The following is a 22013-nucleotide window of genomic DNA, read 5'->3' on the forward strand; positions in this document are numbered from 1 at the left end:
AGCAAAAGAAGAAACAAGATTTTCTAAACTTAGCGAGAGACAGGTATCTCCATATCCCTACATGTTGGGAGAAAGAAGAGTGGGGAACTATGTTTTGTTCCCCAGGGGAAAAAAGCTTTTCTTGACACTTAGCTCTAGAAATACGCTCGCAGCAAGTCTGTGCACAGGAGGCGGGCCATAAGCAACAGCTCAGACCAGGTGGTCCATCTTGCGATGTCATAGGCTGGTTTTTCAGCGCGTCCCTCAATAGATTCCAAAGCATAACTCTCTAGAGTTTCTTTGGTAGGAAGCCAAGGCAATATGATACAAATAAGCAACTATGATTGTCTGGCTCATTTCAGGGATACAACTGCACCAGAAATTTTTCCTGTATTTTCATTTCCTTCAGCCATGCTTCTGATAAGAGCTGAGGAGGAGACAGCTCCAGATTTGTAAGACAAATTCTCCAGCATCAGGAGATGGACCTGAGTAACCTGATGCATTGAAAGCAACTCTCCCTAGAAGCATCTATGTCTAATGGACTTTAGAGTCATTGTCTGGCAAAGAACGGCCATAATCATCTCAGGGGATTAAACAATTTAAAAGAATGTTCCTTCTGTCATAGTCATCTCAGGCTCTACCTGGCAGTAAAACATGGAGATTTTCCAAATGACAAAAGCCAGTATGGTTAAGGCACGTTTTATCGTGATGTAAGTTGGAATATAGAATATAGGGCAGCCCGGGTGGCCCAGCGGTTTAGCGCCGCCTGCAGCCCAGGGTGTGATCCTGGAGACCCTGGATCCAGGGTCCCTGCATGGAGCCTGCTTCTTCCTCTGCCTGTGTCTCTGCCTCTCTCTCTCTCTCTCTCCCTCGAATAAATAAATAAAATATTTAAAAAAATATAAATTGGAAAAGAGATGGATTTTTATTTTAAAGACTAGTTATTGGGTAGCCCCGGTGGCGCAGCAGTTTAGCACCGCCTGCAGCCCAGGCTGTGATCCTGGAGACCCTGGATCGAGTCCCGTGTTGGGCTCCCTGCATGGAGCCTGCTTCTCCCTCTGCCTGTGTCTGTGCCTCTGCCTCTCTCTCTCTGTGTGTCTCTATGAATAAATAAATAAAATCTTTAAAAAAAAAAAAAGACTAGTTATTAGCGAACAGACCGTAGCTAGAAAAGGACCTTTTGTTGCTTCAGATATTCCTGTCCTATACTTAGAAGACAGGGTGCCACTGAACTTCCCTGGCTATTCCACAAGTCCTATGAATAAGATGATGTCCCAGAGACTTGTCAACTTTTTCATTCCATCAGGCAAAGTATGTTGTTCTTAAGGCTACTTATTTAAGAATTTATCTTCAGTGTTAGTCTTTGAATTGTTAATCAAATATTGCCATATATTTTCATTTTAATACTTGTGAAGTGTTGTTAAAGCCAGACATACTACTGTTTTATACTCTTGGGGGTATAATGAATCTCTTATCACTCCCCACTAAACAGAGTAAGGAAGTATTTCAGTATTCCATTGTGTCCATCTACCACAGTGTATTTAAGCAATCTAAAGGATTAGATCCTGTTAGACACCTAGTTATTTCCAGCTTCTTACTGTTACCGGCAGTGTTAGAGGCTCAGAGCTGAATCTTTGTTCACGTTCTTAGGGTGTTTGTAAAATATAATGTATTTTATGATAGTCCTGGAGAGGAGCATGAGGATTTTTTTTTAATTTATTTATTCATGAGAGACACAAAGAGAGAGAGAGAGAGAGAGAGAGAGACAGGCAGAGGGAGAAGCAGGCTCCATGCAGGGAGCCTAATGTGAGACTCGATCCCAGGTCTCCAGGATCAGGCCCTGGGCTGAAGGCAGCGTAAACCGCTGAGCCATCCAGGCTGCCCCTGGTTTTTGTTTTTATAGCCAATTTAATATGTGAAAGGATGACATCTCACTTTGATTTGTGTTTCTTTGCTTACTAATAAGGTTAAACAGTTTCTCACTTTCAGTATTAAAGTACAAAGGGAAAAAAAATAAAGTACAAAGGGGTTATTTTCTTTTATTGCAGAAGATCTGAAAGCATTTCATAAAGTTAAGTAATTATATATTTCACTACTGTGATACCCACTGTGATCTTCTTATTTCTTATGACTTTTACTCTAAGGAGTTTAGGAGTGTGGATTTAACAGTAATACCTTTGTATCATGAAGGAAAGGACTAGATTGCCAGTCATTTCTTTGTGGAAGACCTAACAGAAAAACTATCAAAAGCAAAGGTTGCAAGACATGGGGTTTTTTAATCTGTTGTTCAACTTTTCTCTCTAGCCTTAAAAAAAAAAATTGACTCGTATTTCTGGGATATTTTGAATGCAGTCTGTATTAGGCAGAGGGAGGTACAGAGTGACCTTTCAAGATATTTTAAATTTAAGAGTCTATAATTAGAAAACACTATTTGAGTTCTCATAACATAATTTTACTCTTAAGGTACCCATCTAAATGGGTGGGTCATTCCTACCCCTCCTTTTCTCTTTCCCTCTCTCATTCATATCTGCCATAGGTACATCCAAGGACTCTGCTTCTGAAAATATTCAAGGCGTCAAATTTGTCGATTTTATGTTATTAAAGTGCTTTCCCTCTTCCCTGCCCTTTGTAGGATTACTTCAGTGACTTCCTTATCTGACTTGCAAGGAGCTTACACAGGACTCTTCAGGAACACAGCTGACTACTATCTTACAACGAAGGAGTTAGGCTATGAACAAATAACCATTGGCTGTGTGCCCTGGAGATAGTAGAAAACCTGACCGAATTGGTCCCTTCCCTCATGGAGTTTACAGAAAAGAGACAAGTAAATCTTTACTAACAATCGACTACATAGCTATACTTACCAAACTGGTACGATGGAGAGAGAGGAAAATGTGGAGTTGGTGGAGGGGGCCCTAATCCATTCTGGAAGACTGAACAAAGAAAGCCTTCTCGAAGGAAATGATGCAAATATAATGCAAAATAGTAACAGGTGATAGATTTATATGTGACTTAAACTTTCCTTCTTATCCAGGTATAAATGTTTCTAAGATAAACATAAGTAGTTATTATAATTAAAAAGTTAAAGAGAAAAGATGAGGCTAAAATCCCAATACAAATTTCCAAATATTATTTACCATATTTACAATTCAAAAAAAACACCATAAGCACAAAGTCTAATAATGATATCATTATGTACTGAGGATAAAAATAATAAACTCTATTTTTCATTTTGGTCACTGTGTGTGGGGTAAGCAAATAAAAATACTCTGTCCTAGAAACTTAAAAGTTTTCTTTTTAGCAAGATACCATTTGTGGTAATGTACCACCAAACAGCAAAGAGGTCAGCCCCTCTGGTTAAATATGGCATAATTATATAGCTCATAAAATTAAAGCAAACTGTACATATGCACTATGATGACTCTGGCTCAAATAAAATCTTGTCTTTTAAAATAAAAATGAAGCTAGAAGTAAAAATGAGACATGGATAAATATGAACTAAGATGGAAACAAATTTGGGAGGAGGCTGTTATTAGTAAGAGGCTGCCAGAGAGAGTTCACCTTTGGTCAAGGAGAGACTATATCTGTTGGAGGCAGTGTAGCTCTTCAGGACACACATTAAGTGTTACAACCAAAACCACTGGGATCCTACAGTACCCTGTACATACCCGGTAAGTTAACAGAAGAAGCAGACAAGCTACACCTAAGGCATTTATCCAGAGCTAAACCATGCAAACCTTCCATCTCTCCCTCAGCCATCTCCTTCAGATTCCCAGCCATGCCAATCTCTTGGATCTGGGACCATTTCTTCCAGTTTATCTCTTTCTCTCCTACTCTTTTGTTGTCCTTGCTCTTAAGATTTCTAAGAGGTGGTTGACTCTGGCTTCCTTACTAGTTATCAGCAGTTTGCTTCTCTGGTAAGAAACCTGGTTTTAAAAATGAATAATTTACACTTCCTCCTTCAACTCTTTTATAGTTTACCTGGTTTACCTTGTGCCCACCCATCTCTTGGTCTCATCCAACAGGCTTCCAACACTCCTTCCAAACAATGCCAGGGCAAATTACATACTGGTATAGTGACATAATCCTTATTTCACAGAGCCAACATCTTTTAAGATCGATCTCTCTTTCTCTCTCCCTCCCTCCCTTTTTTTTTTAAAGAGAGAGAGACAGAGAGAATCTCACAGACTCTGAATTAGGGGTCCCTGGACCCTGAGATCACAACCTGAGCTGAAGCCAACAGCCAGACACTTAACCAACTGAGCTACCCAGGTGCCCCAAGGTCTTCTTGTAAGTATTAGATTAAGGATGATGTGTAGGGAACAAAATGAGAGTCGAGGAAGTAAACTCTCAGGAATTATTTGGTGTCCAAATAGAAGAACAATGAAAGAACCAGGAATAACTAGAAAAGAGGAAGAAAAAAGAAGGAAGTGAAATGAGGGGCTCACTGATAGAACTTTTTGTAACTGAGTCTTGAGCAAGATAAAGGAAGATGAAGCAAAGCACCCAGAGATCTGGGATGATGAACACATGTTGGGGGTAGGGGCCACAGCTGAGCATTTAGATGTAAACCAGAAGCCTGATGGTGGAACCTGAGGCTCTAATGAGCTGCCACAAAATGGGACGGTGATGCTGAGCAAGTAAGTCAGCCACATGCTTTTTCCTTGAGCTTCTAAGTTACGTGTGGTCAGAGGTTATGCCTCAAGCACAAAAAGTTAAAGTTTAAGGAGTAAACACTATGAATGTCATTATTAAAGACCATGCTTCTTCTCTCTTGCTTTCAGGGCACTCTCTATAGCCTTGGACACCTTGGTTGCCACCTTGACCTTCGAATATGCCACCTTCAGGAGAAGGATGAGGTTCAGCACATAGAAAGAACTCCCAATTCACTCCACCCCCATCTCCCTGAAGTGTCTAGAGCTTGTTACAGGGGAAAGTCAAGAATTCTTAACTTATACTTGCAGAAAGGTTTACAGATAGTATATAATCCCAGTTCTCCATCACATCTCTAAACAAACAAAATGTGTAAAAGAAATGCATGCATGTGTCCTCTTGCCAGTCAGGGTATACACATTCACTTTTCATGGTACCCTGGTTAAACTGTAATAGTGTATTAGTGGGTGTGCTATTCTTTGTCAGCAGCAAAAAATATGAAAATAAGAAGCAAAGGGGCTTTCTGGGAGAAACATCATGGGCAAAGAATAATTCATTAAATTAGGAGACCTGGCTTTGGGATGCCTGGGTGGCTCAGTGGTTGAGCATCTGCCTTTGGCTCAGGTCGTGATCCCAGGGTCCTGGGATCGAGTCCCACATCATGCTCCCTGTGGGGAACCTGCTTCTCCCTCTGCCTATGTCTCTGCCTCTGTGTGTCTCTCATAAATAAATAAAATCTTAAAAAAAAATAATGTAAACCTATTAACAATTCCATGCCCTCAAATGTGATACCTTAGGTGTACTGGGCCAATTAGTTAAAAGATACAATCTGAGAAAACTCATACAAGAAACAGATCATCCAAATAAGCCTATATCTATTAAAGAAATTGAATCAATAATATTCCAAAATACAAAGCACCTGGCTCAGATGGCATCATGGGTAAATTCCACCAAACATTTAAGGAAGAAATGATACCAATTCTTTACAGTCTCTTTTGAAAGACAGAAGCAAAGGGAGTCCTTCCTAAATCACACTATGAGGCATTACTATAACACCAAAACCAGACAAAAACATTAAAAAAGAAAAGACCACCAATATCTCTCATCATGAACAAAGATGAAAAAAATCCCCAACAGAATATTAGCAAATTTAATCCAACAATATATACAATTATACACTATAGCTACAATTTGTACCAGGCATGCAAAGCTAATTAAACATTCAAAAATCAATAATGTAATCCATCACAGCAAGAGGCTAAAGAAAAATCACATGATCATATCAATAGATCCAGAAAAAGTATTTGACAAAATCCAGCACTCATTCATGATAAAAACTCTCAGTTAATTAAGACTACAGGGAAACTTCCTCAACTTGATAAAATATATTTACAAAGGGGCACCTGGGTAGCTCAGTTGGTTAAATGTCCAACTCTTGATTTTGGCTCAGGTCATGACCTCAGCATTGTTTAATTGAGCCCCATGTTGGGTTTTGTGCTTAGCATGAAGTCTTTGGGATTCCTTTTCCCCTCACTCTCTGCCCGCCCCTCTCCTCGCACTCTGTAAAATAAACGTCTTTAAAAAAAAAGATCAGTGAGTGCTAGGAGTTAGGGCTGGTGAATGTAAAGGTAAACTACTGGGAATTTTTAGGGCAGAGTAAGTATTTTATAAGATACTGTAATGGTGGATACATGTCATTGCACATTTTTCAAAACACATAGAATATATAACACAAAGAGTGAACCTGAATGTAGACTATGGACTTTAGTTAATAATAATGTATCAATATTGGCTCATCAATGATAACAAATGTAGGATACTGAAGCAAGACGTTAATGATAGGGAAAACTGGGAGTAGGGGGAGGGGCAGCATGTGGGAACTCTGTACTTTCTGCTCAATTTTTCTGTAAACCTAAAACTGCTCCAAAAAATCAAACCTATTGATTAAAAAAAAAATACTTCTTCAATTTACCTATAAACTCACTCATATTTAAGATAGTGATAAGTTTTTCAAAATTAAAAATATTCCGAATATTGGGATTTAAGCTATAAAGCAATATTCCAAAGTTAATTTCAAAAACAGCCCTGATATATCCTTCAAGAACAAAGACAATTTGCTTTATAATTCAAAAGCACTTAAGCCTTCTAAATGTAGAGAGCATTCTAAACACTATTTAATGTTGATGAAGCAACCTCTGTGGTCAGGGCAACACTCCATTTTGTGGTATAATATGTTTAGATCTATAACTCCATCATGGCCCCCATAGGTTTTCATATTCCACATACATGTTCATTCCAACAAACACGAAGGCCATGCTCTGTATACCAAATGTCAGGGCACATCTCATCACTGCTGAAGTTAAGGGACTCATTCAGTACAGCCTACGCACACGGAGGGAGTCGCTTAGCACAGATCCATAACGTGCTATTTGCAAAACCGTATCGGGATGAAACCATACCTTAGAGAAGACTTAATGGGGCTTCCAACATGACACCTAAGACATTCCTTAAGAACATTCTTGTAGGCAAACACATTAATGAAGCCCCTTCACTGAAGAGTTCTCAAGGTGCTTTTGCCTCAAGAACCTTCTACCAAGAACCTTGCCATCAGTTCACATGCAGCCAACATGAAGCATATCAGCTGATAAGACAGAAATTTGACTAAAGAAATAGTGGCCAGGTCCAAAAGATATTTTTCTGCCATTTGCAAAATTCCATGTAAGTGGTATACAGTGATTTTAAATTAATACATCTCAGTTTCAATCAAGCCTTCTTAAGGCTCCTATGAATTACATCTTCAGTTCACAGTTGTTCATAGAACCTAATTACCCTGAAAGCCTTTTATAAAGTAGAACCCTCCTGCACAATGATTTTCCTCTTTAGTCCTAACCCAAAGGGTGTAAGACCTTAAAACTGCTTCCTGTGAAAGCAGCCTCAGGATGGAGGCTGACCCCCAGGAGTCTGGGCCTCATAGTTCTGTTTCCAGTGTCCTGTAGTTGGCACACCCTCAGCTTATTCTGTTTCTCACTGACAACTGTGTCCACAGCAATTCACAGCTGACACATCACTTCCACTACTTCCGTTTCCAGACATAATATTTAAAAACTGTTAGTAACATGATTTAAAAACAAATATTTAATAATAAAGGTGGCTCATCAGACAGCTGTATTTGTTAAATTCTGACTAGGTTTAAAGAGTCAACCCAAATTCTTCATAGAAGATAACCAAATCTCATTTAAATGAATAAAAATGTCTTTGAAGACAAAGGATTCAAAAAAGCATTTTGTCAACATCTCCTGTTTTTGGTTTCATGTTGGAAGGAGTCGAAGGATTCTCAGAATTCAAAAATAGGTAGTTAAGTACTTGTATAAAAAAAAGTATATATCCAACCCTGATTGTTTCACAAATAGCACTTTAGAAGTGCAGTGCAAGGACATCATTTCAACCAACCAACCAACCCAATTCAGCTTCATTTTCTTCATGATGGCTAAGTAGGGCTAGGGCTCCACTGCTTGTGCAAATGAAGCACAAAGAATATAAGTGAGGTTTAGGGACTGATACTGTGCATTATCTTTACTTTTTGTCTTTTCCACTTTACTCTTTGGAGGGATTTTTATAAATTACGTCCACCTGGCTGTAGTTTCATAACTTTCTTGCTTCTTGCTCACCTACTATGGAGGTGATGAACTTGTCAAGAAGATATACAAAACAACCAAAAAGAAAGATTAGAAAGGGTTGGGAGAAGTGGGCAGTAGACTTGGGTTACACCACTGAATAGAGATCTTGAAGAAAAATTAAAATCTGTATGTGACTGGGGGGGGGGGAATGAAGATACAGTAAAAGTAAATAATCACTGCAAAGTTTAGAAGTCTGTGTCATCCACTGAGCCTACCTCCAAAATTCAGAGGCACAGAAGGACATTACAAGACCTGGTCATTTAGACAGGTGCCCTTTTCTCCAATTTCCATGACCGTTGGCCAGAAAACTAGAACAAGCTTGATGTTCACATATGTGAACACACAAAGACAGATACAGAAAAAGAGGCCAACCAATTCCATCACCCAATTTCAGATATATTCCCTGAATTTCTCCCAACCTTATATATTACATGAATTATCTTTGATAAACTCACATCCTTTAGACGTGTATAATTGCAACCTTAATGACAAAAGAATCTCAGTGGTAAAAAACAGTGATATCACTCCCTTAATTTCCTTCTCTTAAAAAGGTTCCTGTATCTTTAGTTTGCTTTTCTCCTAAATTCCTATAGAGCTGCCTTTTAGATGTGCTGCCTCTGAAACATAGAAGTGATCATTTAATCATATTTTCCTTTTTATCCTTCTATACAGCACTGTTTTCACAATCTTCATCATGTCTTAGAAAAGTATTGGAAGAATCTGCCAACTTAATCTCCCTAGGTAGGATCGCAACTTGATGCACATGCAATCTTCAGGCTGGCTATACAATAAAACCTGGACTACTCCTGACGATCCACATCTTCCTGAATTTCGTCCTGACCAAGAGTGTCCTGAAAATGGTGCCAAAATGAATTAAAGAGCGTTCCTAGTAGTCTTAGTTTCTTCATCTAAATATAAAATTAAACTAGATAAATTAGGATTTTTCATACTCTACTTCAGACACTTTTATTTCACTCTTCCCAATCTCAAGGAAGATTTTAAAAAGTGTCACAGTAAGTGCCATCCATTCTTACTATTGTTGCTCCTGGAGATGGTCTCTGCCTCAAGAAACTTCAAATCCAGTTGGAGATCCAAGGATACTACTATGTGAACTCAATAGAAGCCTATTTCTGACTGTCCTAAAATGAACCCCACAGACAATTACTACTAGAATGGCCATTCTCGTTGGTGAAAACTGGTGCTCTCAGGGTGGAAGAAATGGTTTGTGATCCTCCAAAGGGCATTAAAATTTCACAGGGGGAAGGGAGTCGTTAGGAAAAAACTATCTAAAAAGGCAATAATGAAAAAAAAAAAAAAAGAATCCAAAGGGCCCCCTCATTTGCTACTAATTGGCTAAATGATCCAAAACAAATTACTTAACCCGAGTCCCACCTTGATAGAGCAACATCACCACTGGTTTTTTGCTTGCACAAACAGCTGCAAACGGCCAGCATCTTCTCAGCCTTCGCTTCTCAACTTTCATGTTCCTTCCTCAAGGGGTGCTTTCCCAAACTTAGAAAGGTCTCCCCTCTTGTTCTTTCTCAGCACCACTGACCCACTTTCACAACTTGTGATTATATACTTGTTTTCTTGTTTTAATCAGGTGGCTGGCTCCCTGACTAGGCTGTAGGCTCCTGAGGGGAGAGACCATGTCTGTCTGTTCACAACTGCACACCCAGCCTGGCACAGAAGGGTGCTCTCAGCTTCTTGCCAAGCCCTCCTCCTTCAACCGACTTGTTTTCTCCTGATGTACTTAAGGATGTGTCAGCACCCTTCTCTGGAGATAAACCCCTAGAGACAGCCTTCCATACTGGCAACTCACTAACTCTTCCTTTCTTTTCAAGCCACCTCAAGGTCCCCCAGAACATCAACTGCCAGAAATTTTCCCAAGGATCTTCAATCAATGATGAAAATCTTAATACAATTTTCAGGGTGTTTACAATAATAAACTTGACACTAAAGGGGGTGGATTAGGGAAGGAATGTGCATATTTTTTTAAATGCAAGTTTGAATATCTAAAGGGTACATTTTACTCTCAAGGTGTCCAAGATTTTGGGTGCCTGGATGGCTCAGTGAGTTAAGTATCTGCCTTTGGCTCAGCTCATGATCCCAGGGTCCCGGATGGAGCATGATGTTGGGCTCTCTGCTCAGCAGGCAGTCTGCCTCTCCCTCTCCCTCTGCTTTTTCCCCTGCTCATGCTGTCCTCTCTCTCTCAAATAAATAAAATCTTTTAAAAAAAAAAAGTATCCAAGATTTTAAAAGACTTTTCTTATTCTAGTGGCTGTTGTCCTACCTTTGGGTGTATCAGTAATTGAGCTGCTAATAGATGATACAATGGAATAGTCTAGGGTACACACCCAATCCTACTACATGCAGGGAAAAAAAAATCTCATGTGAACTACAGGTGAGCATTTGTATTAGACAGAGGGAAATCAAACGAGATATGAGAAGTCATTTCAAATCAGAATAGCTAACATTTGGACATTAGTCCCTGAAAATAGCTCCTGTCTGTTTTAGGAAGAGCCAGGTCAGGCATTATTACAGTAAAACGAATTTTAGTGAAAGGGAATTATTAAGATGAGAAATGTTTGTGTGTGTGTGTGTGTGTGTGTGTGTGTGTATACATGTGTGTATAAGTATACATGTGTCTTTCAAGATACCTCATGACATTTGGCAAGTTTTAAACTATTATTGGAGGAAGTAAAAGAAAAACACATTCATTTTTGTGTATATATGGATGTATATAATCCACATATGTATATCCATCTATAGCTATCTAAAAATATGTACATATATGTTATCTGGATTAAAACAAAAAAATACATAAAGTACTTCATTCCCTTAGTTTTCTTAGTTAAATGTGACCTTTGGGGCACCTGGGTGGTTCAATCTGTTAAAAGTCTGGCTCTTAGCTTCAGCTCACGTCATGATCTAGAGTGCTGGGATCGACCCCACATCAGGCTCTGTGCTTGGTGGGGAGTTTGCTTGAGGATTCTCTCCCTTGTCCTCTTCCCCTTGCTCTCGCTCTCTCAAATCTTTAAAAATTAAAAAATTAAATGTGGCCTCTTTTAGGGTAACCATAATTTAACATCCTAACCAGGCCAGTTCTGAGAGTGCAAGATAGCCTTACTAATAATTACACCAGGACAACAGTTATACACCAGGGCTATCCTGAGCAAACCAGGACACATGATCACTTTAATTCTAATAAAGTCCATGGAGGGAACCCTGGGTGGCGCAGCGGTTTAGCGCCTGCCTTTGGCCTAGAGCGCGATCCTGGAGACCCGGGATCGAGTCCCACGTCGGGCTCCCGGTGCATGGAGCCTGCTTCTCCCTCTGCCTATGTCTCTGCCTCTCTCTCTCTCTCTCTCTGTGTGACTATCATAAATAAATAAAAATTTTAAAAAATAAATAAATAAATAAAGTCCATGGAGGGGCCTCTGGGTGGCACAGTTGGTTAAGCATCTGTCTTTTGGTTTCAGCTTAGGTCATGATCTCAGGGCCATGAGATCAAGCCCCACATCAGCCTCCAAGCTCAGCGAGGAGTCCGCTAAAAGTTTCTCTCTCCCTCTCCTTCTGCCCCACCCCGTGCTCACATGAGCTCTCTCTCCAAAATGAATAAACCTTAAAAAAAAAAAAAAGGTCCTTGGAAAACTAAGATTTCATTAAATAAAAATCGGATGAACAATATTAAGATTTATATCCTCTAGTAAATTTTTTTTAAGATTGATTGATTGATTTTATTCAGAGAGAGCGAGAGAGAGGCAGAGACACGGCAGAGGGAGAAGCAGGCTCCATGCAGGAAGCCCGGCGTGGAACTCGATCCCGGGTCTCCAGGATCACACCCCGGGCTGCAGGCGGCGCTAAACCGCTGCACCAACGGGGCTGCCCTAGTAAAGTTTTTTAAAAAAGGTTTTAAGAAGTAGGTTTTAAAAGATTTAAAAATTTTAAAAGTCCACAAAAAATTTGGTCTTTATGGGACAACACTAGACAAAGAATATAAAGAATGAATAAAGTATTAAACTAAGGACTTCATCTCTAAGAGGACCAGAAGCTTAAATTAATATCTTCTTTAGTTAAGAAAGCCAATTCTTTCTAAAAACATAAGCCAGAAAAAGAAAAAAAGAAAACAAAAACAAAAACAAACATAAGCCAACCCCATATAGATATTTCTGCACCACAGTCTTTAGTACCACTTAGTTATTTTTGTTACTAGGAAACATTTGCACAAAAACAAGACTTATATTCTCCTCTTGCTTCTATTCTTCCACCTAAAGGAATAATCCTCCATTATTAGCAATGCACTTAATATCTCCACAGCAACTAGTATAATTGCGGTGTCGCAACAGGAGGATAATGAAGTGGAAAACAAAGTGATAGAAATACTGTAGAAAAAAATTTTCCACACAGCTCTGATGGGGAAAATAACCACAAGGAAAAAAAAAAAGAGGAAACTTGCTGAAAAGAACCCTTTTGAGGTTGCTATAGTCAGTTGCCTTGAGGCCTGAAGATGTGTAAGTACGCAATGGGGTAAAAGTGGTAAATTGTATGAAGTAATTGCAGATGACTTCACTCAAAGAATGTGATGGTGGGGAAGAGATGTGGTTTCTGAAAGGGGAAATTATTTTCACAGGTGCTTCCAAGAAGGTACTAGGTATGAGTGAAAGAGGTAAGGAGAGAGGACCAGAAGGAGAGAGCGAAGCAAGGCTTCCAAAGCTGCCACTAGTAAGTGGTATGGGGGGGAGGGGGAGGAGCCGAGGGGTGAGGGTGCAAACCAGGGACCAAAGCTACCCTCAGCCCAGCAAGACCACCACTGTAAAAGGCAGAGGGCAGCAGACAGAATATGAAAACCTGTGCTCTTCATTGGCCTCTGCCTGCCACAACACATGGGTAAGTAACACAAGCAAAAATGCAGTATTCAAAAATACTCCATGCATTAATTCAGAAAATACATATTGAATGTCTGCCTCGTGCTAGGAAATACAAAAAACAAAAACACAACTTATAAATTTTGCTGTTAAAGAACTCAGTCTTACAGAATCATATTTCAACAGAAATCATGGTATGATTTAGGACATGGTAGCCCAGTGACAGAGAAAAGACCTCAGTACTGTGGAACAGAGAGACAACTCCTAGCCCGCAAAGATGATGTGGAGAAGTAGGGAAAGTTTCCTGCAGGAGATGCTGGAGGCCAATTCATTGGTGCCGTAGTCACATCTCTAAAGACCAAGATCACCTAAAGAAATCCTCCATATTGCTAAACCCAATGAATACTTGTGTTCTCCTCTTCCTCAACTTCTCAAGAACTTACATCAGAACTGATGATGCCAACCTGCTCTAGACACCCCATTTTTTTAAAGATTTTATTTATTTATTCATGAGAGACACACAGAAAGAGAGAGAGAGAGAGGCAGAGACACAGGCAGAGGAAGAAGCAGGCTTCATGCAGGGAGTCTGATGTGGGACTTGATCCCAGGACTCCAGGAGCACGCCCTGGGCCGAAGGCAGGCGCTAAACTGCTGAGCCACCCAGGGATCCCTAGACACCCGATTCTGCTGGTGTCAGAACACCCCTCTTCTGGTCCTCCTCCTGCCTCATTGGTTACTCCCTGGTCTCCTACTTGAGCTCTCATGTCTGTTACTGCTTGGAGTCTGATCTCCTTCTCCCTTCTCTGCCTATGAAATCTCCCGAGGTGCCTGGAGATTCCCTGTAACTTTATATGCCACCACTCCCGTAATGAAACAGCTTTAACCCCGACCTCACACCTGAATGCAGGTCTCTTGGTCATTGCTGGCTATCTGACTCCTGTCTCCATTAGGAATGACTAACAGGCAACTCGAACAAACCCATGGCAAGGACACAACTCTATTTCCTATAATCCTCTCACCCACCACACATCTGGAAGTCCTGCTTGACTTCTACTCACTCGTGTCACTCATCCAAACCTCACCACAAGTCTTATCAATTCTCCCTCCATCCCTCTCAAATCCATCCAGGACTCTCCCTCCCCAGCACAGCCACCCTACTGCTGGCCGCATCCTTCCTTATGCAGTAGCTTCACAACTGATCCTGCTTCTACTCTCATCCCCTTCTACTCCATTTTTTGTTCAGCAGCCCGAGGTCTGTTATAAATATACATCAGATCATGCCTGTTCTTTCTTAGACCACTTCAGGACACCTCCTCACTGCATTTGCAAGAAGGCTCATTCTCCTTACAAAGTCTGCAAGCCCCACACTGCCGGGTCTGGCCTCACTTCTGGCTCCCCCCCCTCTTCTCCTGTGACCAACCACTCTCCTTCCCAGGCTGCCACACACACTCTTCCTCTTTACCCTCCTCCTTTACCCCCTACTGCAAGTCTCGCTGTTTCCAACAAACCTTTCCTGACTGATAGCGCAGGCTTTCCCAGTCACTCCACAGTATGACCATGTTGCCTTTGAAGAACAGGTCCAACTCTGAACTTTATTGTTTATTTATTGGTTTGACTTGTTTACATTGCTCAACCTCTCTTTTCAGCCTCTTCTCTCAACACATAAACTCAATCTCCACTAGGGTAGAAACCTTGACTACTGTTCACTGAATCCCTAGAATCAAGAATAAAGTCTAGAGCATGGCAAGTGTGCAAAACATTGTGTTGGATGCGTTAATTTCAGAAGGAATTGAGGAAGGCTTGGGACTATGTCTCAACCATCTGTGTTGTGGAGGTATTTGAATTAGTCAACATGTTTCTGAAACCCAAAGCAAACTTTCTCGAGAATTTCATGAGAACAGTGGCTTGTCCAGTAGCTGGGGAATTTTTTGCTATGAAATCCTCTGCTTTTAGTTATATTCCCTACACAGAATTGCATTCTTCCCTTCCTCCCTCCCCTCCCTTCTCTCCCTCTCACTCTGTGCCTGTGTCTTCTATTCTAATCTCAAAGTTCCTGGCAGACGATATTTGATATCAAGTAATGACTTCTGTCATCTAGGTTTTATAGTAGTCTCGCTTCTCAAATTGTTCCCATCAGCAACTGAGCAAGTGCATATACTAATGAGGAGCGTTATGCATATAAATAGGGTAAGAGCAGGATGAAGATGGTGGCAGATAAATAGATCTGACAGTGAGGGGACACCAAGCCAGACATTGCACACATCTTATGGTATCACAGTTCACAAACCCCTATTAACAGTCATCTTTTCTGTAAGCTTGAGTCTAATTATCTAAATCTTTCTTTTGTAGGTCCAGGCACACCTCCTGACATCGAAATTCAAAAATTTATGTTACAGATAACTTTAGAGACATGTTCTACCCTACCATTCGGCTTTTTCACTCTTTCTAGCAAAAGGCACCAGAAACACTTTTCTCTGGTGCTCACTCGGGCGATTCCATGACATCATTCAGTTTTTCTACAACACACCAGGGTCACTGGATGGCAACCATTAAAGAATTATCTTCAGCTTCACGGAGGGTGTTGCTGCTTAAGGATAAAGCTAGCCAGAGCTGCACTGCCCAGTGGAGTAGCTGCCAGCCACACGTGGCCACAGAGCACTTGCAGAGTGTCAATCCATGCAGAGATGTGCTGTGAGCACAGAACATATACCAGATTTCAAAGATTTAGAAGAAATGCATAAACATGTCAAGAATTTTTATATTGATCATAATTGATAATATAACATTTTGATGTGAGTTAAAAGGTTGAAATTAATTTCACCTTTTTTTTTTTAACTTTCTGTGAAAAAAAAAATGTGGCTGTTGGAAAACTCAAATTGTGTATGTGACTCTTATGTGGGGCTCATATATATTTCTATTAGACAACCTTGGGTTCTTAACGGATGGTTACTTCCAGGGGAGGGGGCAGGTCATCACATTGGTCCCAGGTCTGGTCTTTGCCCAGAAACTCTTTCATCAGTTCACCCAGGAAAGAGGTTGGGAACTGATTCATACTAATGGGAGATGCAGCAGAAAACACCAATCCATTAACTTATCAATGATGGTTAGGAGGTAGGATAGATACCTTCTGGTACTAGCAAAGGTTACTAGGCCTCTTACATAACCTAGACAACCTCATTCTGCTATAGAGATATTGACAGGAAAAAGCAAACTATTAACCAGGAATTACTTGATGAGGATAAAATGCAAGCAAATGAGTCAAGAGTTGTATAGGAACATTGCATCCCCCAGGACAGGACTCAAGAAGTTCCTACAGAACCTAGAAAAAATCTCCTCCCAGAGCATTTTAGAATACAGACTGAAACGCTCTTTCCTCTACATTGTTTTTTCCAAATCTTCATTTATAAGAGGAAATCAATCCAATCCTATTTTTTATACATCTATAATTTCCCTCCTAAACTAACAAAGTGACTCCAAATCTAAAAAGGATATATTTAAAGGAAATGCAAATATGAAAATGTCCTATTTCTGTGGTCTTACGAGTTTCTAATTTTTAAAGTATTTTTACATAAGGCAGTCTCTTCCCCCTAGAAACTGCCAAATATATATTTATGCCATCCAGGTAATTTTCCACCCATATTTCTTTAAAATTATTTTTAAAAATCTTACATGAGCTTTCATTTTTTAATACAGGGAAATACTCAAGATTTTATTCCTTACGCTGCTATTTCTACATTGTACAAAGGAGAGACCCTCAATTAATGGAAGTTGTCTCCCAGCTACAAGGTAAGATTATTGGAGGATTCCTTTAAAAAAAAAAAAAAAAAAAGTAACCTCATCCATTAAAGTTATTATTTTTAATTTAAATAATTAATGCTTCAACTCCAAGATATCACCACTTGGGAGGCCTATAACCCTCTGGATACTTATTACAGATGATCCAATGAACAAAACCGTCTTTTATTTAATTCATTATAGTTTGGAAAGTCCTTGCATAGATGTGTCCCTGCTCTCAGAGAATTCATATTAACATTGCTATATAAGCAAAGAGTAAATTTTAAAAAACTAAAGGGAATCTGGAATCAAAGCTCAAGTGATAATACCCACCACATCTGGACTATCATCTCACCCCCAAGCAAATGCAGGGTGATGAGGACCACTATGTGCAATGCAGAGCCACATTTCTGCCCAGCAGCTCTGATGGAAAAAGGCCCAAAGTGGTGCAACTTGCTCCAAAACCCATGGACTTTTTTTTTTTTTTTTTTTTGCTGAAACCTTGGTACTTACTGTCGTTTTAAACATCTGCTAGGTGTAAAAAATGATGTCATTTATCAAAATGAATTGTCAAAAGTTAACTCCTCTACCCCTAAAGTGGTTAATTTTGCATATAAAACAGGATAGCCCCCCAAATGTAAACACTTGCTACACCTGATATGCTCATAACAATAAATCAACAGATTAATAAACAGCTTTCCCAGGGCTGGCCTAAGGAACAGATCCAAATGCAGCTTGTTCTGGTAACTCTATTAGTCTCCTTTTGCTACGGTAACAAGTTACCAAACTCCTTTTGCTACGGTAACAAGTTTAATGGCTTAAACAACACACATTTATTTTCTTACAGTTCTGGAGGTCAGAAGTACAAAATGAGTTGCACTGGGCTAGAATCCAAGTGTCAGCAGGGCTGCATTCCTTTTTGGAGGCCATAAGGGAGAATCTATTTCCCTGCCTTTTCCAGCTCCTAGAAACTGCATACATTCCTTGGCTCATGGCCCCCCTTCCATCTTCAAAGCCAGCAATGGTCCTCTGAGTTTTTTCAACTCAAAGTTCTACTAGTTCTGACCCTCTGGTTCTGACTCTTGTGCTTCTCTTTTTCACTGTGTCCAACCTGATAATCCAGGCGAATCTCTGCATGGTAACCTCAGCAGATGAGCAACCTTAATTCCCTCTTGCCGTATAATATAAGGGATACACAGATTCTGGAGATTAGGATGTGAAACCTTTGAGGGGCCATTTTTCTGCTTACCACCATCTCCAATACTAATTGGAAAACAGTCAATGAAACCTCACATGTACAAGCTACTCTCCCCCAGTAGGGCTCTCAACTATTTTATAATAGGTGAAAGCTCTAAAACTTAAAAAATAAGTATCATTAGAGTAGCAGGTATAAGACTGCAGATCATCTTCTTGCTGAGCTGAGTGCACCAATCAGGGAAATGGAAGAATTCACCTCTTTCCCAGACTCAGCACCAAACCTGACCAAACACTCAGAAATTTTCAGAGAAAAACATTTGAGGGGCGTCTGGGTGGCTCAAGTGCGTTAAGCATCTGCCTTCAGCTCAGGTCACAATCTCGGGGTTCTGGGATTGAGCCCTGCATTGGGCTCCCTGTTCAGTGCGGAGTCTGCTTCTCCCCCTCCCTCTGCCCCCCCCCAAATAAATAAAATCTTAAAAAAAGAAGATTGACAATACCACATTGAAAATTAAGCATCGCCATCTTTCAATACTTATACTGAAATACAGGACCTGGTTTAATCCTCCACATGGTAAATCACAGGGATTTGATGGCATGTTTGGACAGGTGTGATGTTTAAGTTGTGAGATACATCCTAGATTCTACAATCAACAGTTTGGTGGTTTGACTCTGCGGCCAAACTGTCTGCTTTCAAAACCCAACTCTGCCTTGTACCAGCTGCGTGACCTTAGGCAAGTGACTTAATCTTTCTGTCTTGAAAGGGCATCTTTAAAATGGGGACAATAAAATACACCTCAGAGTGTCTGGAGGAGAAGTAAATAAGTTATAAGTGCTCAGAAAAACATCCTGGCAAATACTGAGTGCTTTAAGTGTTTGGTAAATACAATTTTAAGTGTTCCTTCTTGCTGCTTATAACTGGCCAAACTGGCCAAACTATATTCCACTATTAGTGTATTTTTCAGCACTAATCAATCCATCAAAGAGGATATATTCCTATACACACACACATATAATTTAATAAAAACAATACCCTCTCTTACTATTAAAGTTTGGTAGCTACTGGGGTGGTCACAACTGGACCTTAAACAACTTGCAGAACAAATGCAAATATCAGAAAACACTAGCAGCTGTGTGAAATAAACCGTCTCAGGGCCTCCTAAAGAAAGACTCACAGCATCGGGGAAGACAGTGGGGTCTGTGATTCTTAATGGCCCCAGGCATTTTCTGGGACAGTGGTGTTCATGGTACAATACCCCTCAGAAGGCTGAGCTCTGTAAGGCACAGTAACAGTTGTGCTACATTAACGCTCGCAGCATCTGCTGAGAGGGCTGGCATATTGTGATTGCTGCTTTGAAAGCTTTTCAGCATTCACAGCTGATGTTATACACTTCTTACGAAAGTTCTTGAATTCAATGGCAGTGTACAAACAACTTCAATGATTTTATTTTAACCCCCATAAGAAGGATGAGGGAAGGGTAAAGGACAGGACCCTACCAATATAGGCATGATGTGACAAATGGCTATTCTATTATAAAAGAAATAAGAAATCATTTGATTTTTGAGATAATCAGATTGAACATTTTGTTTTAAAAGTTAGAGATGTAGCCTGTATGCAATAAATAAATAAATAAATAAATAATGAAAGCTAAGCCATTGAGTAGGTATACGAACCAAGCATTACCCTCAGTGTTTTACTCACAAAGTTCCATAGGTCTTATGGTCACCTTATGAAGTAAATATTTTATTCCCTTTTTACCGCCAGGAAATGGAGGTTCATCTAAGGAAGCTGCCCAAGGTCACCTAGTGGGGAGGAGGGGTGTTGGGACCCACAACATCCCACTTCCTCCCCGATAAGTGTGTCTTTCTTTAGGAAGCCCTGAGGCCTTATATTTCATACAGCTGCTACTGTTTTCTCAGATTTGCATTTGCCCAGGTGGGCCTAACCCTATGTGTGTTCATCCCTCTGGCTACTTCATGATCTTAAAGCAGCACAGACCAGATAAGTATCCCAGAAGATGGGGTAGTAAACATACAATCCCATATAAAAATATATTATCCGCCCCCAAACTACCATATCTTCAAAGTCAATGGGAAGATTACAGAAAGTCTTGAGGGATATCAGGCAGTGCATGGCATTAGAATCATCTGACTCTCACTTCAAACCCTTGCTCTACTTCCTACCAGCTCTGCAGTCTTGAGTATGTTAACCTTTCTAAAAATGGTTTCCCTACCTCCACAGTGGAGAGCTCACAGTTTCTATTTTGCAGGTCAGTCTGAAGATGAAGAGAGGTTCTAATGTAGATTTTAAAATACTATCTCAGAGTCTCTCCCATTATTTAACCATTACTATTTTACCGGATTACGTCCAGCTTCTGGGTGTGATAAAGCTTGGAGGACCAGTTCTGTTTTAAAGGTTTGGCTTCATGGTCAACTACTGCCACAAGCATTTTCCTGAGAGGTCTCCACTTCTCTTTGGAGATGGACTGCCATCTAAAGGTATGCCTCCAAGGCACCTCAATTAGTTAAGTGGTCCATGATCCAAAATCATGTATTGCTTTGCCCCACTTCTCTACCCCTAAATGAAAACTCATTCCTTTACATTTTATGTAGATGTTAGATCAGAATTACTTATTTAAAGTAATTCTTAACCCTGTCCAGTGGAGTGTGTGTTAAGAGGTGTCTTCCCAGGATGGATCTCATCGTGGAACAGGCCAAAGAAGGCCTCTGACATACGTTTTCACGCCTGCCAGGCCAGCCCCTCCAGGATCACACAGGACCCCAGTTCCAAGAGGAGGAGCCAATCCCCAGTAGCCTCAGGATTGGGTGTGATCCTCCAGAGGGCATAGAGTTGCCTCTGCCACATTCCCATCCTTGCTTCTGCAGTGGTCTTTCCACCTTCAGGGCTCCTCCTCCTTTCAGTTCCTTCCTATTTGTGAAAAAGCTTTTCAAGAGTTTAATTCTTGGGGATCCCTGGGTGGCTCAGTGGTTTAGTGCCTGCCTTTGGCCCAGGATGTGATTCTGGAGTCCCGGGATCGAGTCCCCCATCAGGCTCCCTGCATGTAGCCTGCTTCTCCCTCTGCCTGTCTGTCTCTCATGAATAAATAAATAAAATCTTAAAAAAAAAAAGTTTAATTCTTATCATGTATTTTACATTTCTAATCATCTTAATAAAAAGAGGTAATTAAATTCCAGGGGGTAGACACACATCCCCCAATTCTCCATAAATAGGATACCTCTAGTTCCACAGCTTCAGTTGGATAGCAATTTGCCTTTATTCAGCTACTCATTGAGACTTTCTAGAAGTGAGTACTGCTAGGATAAACATAAGAGTCAAGGATGCTGGAAGGTGGGTATCTCACTTCCTTCTCAAGTCTGCCTAAGGCTAGCCCTGATAACCAGGCAGCTTTCTTTCCACAGGTGAAAGGTATCACATAAATGAACCTCGGCGCAAGCACTACCAGAGAAGTGACATTTACCTGAAGGGGTCCTTCCAGACTCTTTCACCTGATTTGACTTTTAGTAGCTGGCTGTCTTTTCTGCCACTCTTGCTTTGAATTTGTTACCTTTCATTTCCTTTCATCCCCTCCTCTTTAACAATTTCCATATGTGGTTTTATTCTTTTTTTTTTTTTTTTTACCAGTATGGAGGGGTATATTGAAAGAAAAGATGTACATACAGAACACTCAATCCATTTGGTGCTTCTTTTTAAAAAAAATCTATGACTATGCCAAGTTTGGTTTGAAAGTCTTAAGTGATGTGATCAAACTAACAAAACTGTACACCTGAATCTTAAATGAGAAGCAAATCATCAAATTAGAGTTTGGTAATAGGGAAAACCAATCTGCAAATAACAGCTTACCCTTTG

At 40.3% G+C, this 22013-nt stretch overlaps 1 protein-coding gene and 1 long non-coding RNA gene across 15 annotated transcripts in view; one reads left to right on the plus strand and one right to left on the minus strand.

The window, feature by feature from the left end:
* LOC102151722 overlaps nt 1-10478 on the plus strand; it is a 42108-nt gene extending 31630 nt beyond the window's left edge. Inside the window, exons 2-4 of one of the 2 annotated variants that reach the window (XR_005382714.1) lie at nt 4764-4838; nt 8982-9530; nt 9913-10478. This is a non-coding gene — a long non-coding RNA (uncharacterized LOC102151722). Of the gene's footprint in view, nt 1-4763; nt 4839-8981; nt 9662-9912 lie in introns of those variants that run through there. The other variant, XR_005382713.1, reaches the window with a different exon arrangement.
* SGMS2 (sphingomyelin synthase 2) overlaps nt 1-22013 on the minus strand; it is a 130704-nt gene that overhangs the window by 55427 nt on the left and 53264 nt on the right. The gene's annotated exons all lie outside the window — the stretch shown is intronic.

This window comes from Canis lupus, chromosome 32 (assembly GCF_011100685.1).
Source record: "Canis lupus familiaris isolate Mischka breed German Shepherd chromosome 32, alternate assembly UU_Cfam_GSD_1.0, whole genome shotgun sequence".
NCBI lineage: Eukaryota > Metazoa > Chordata > Mammalia > Carnivora > Canidae > Canis > Canis lupus.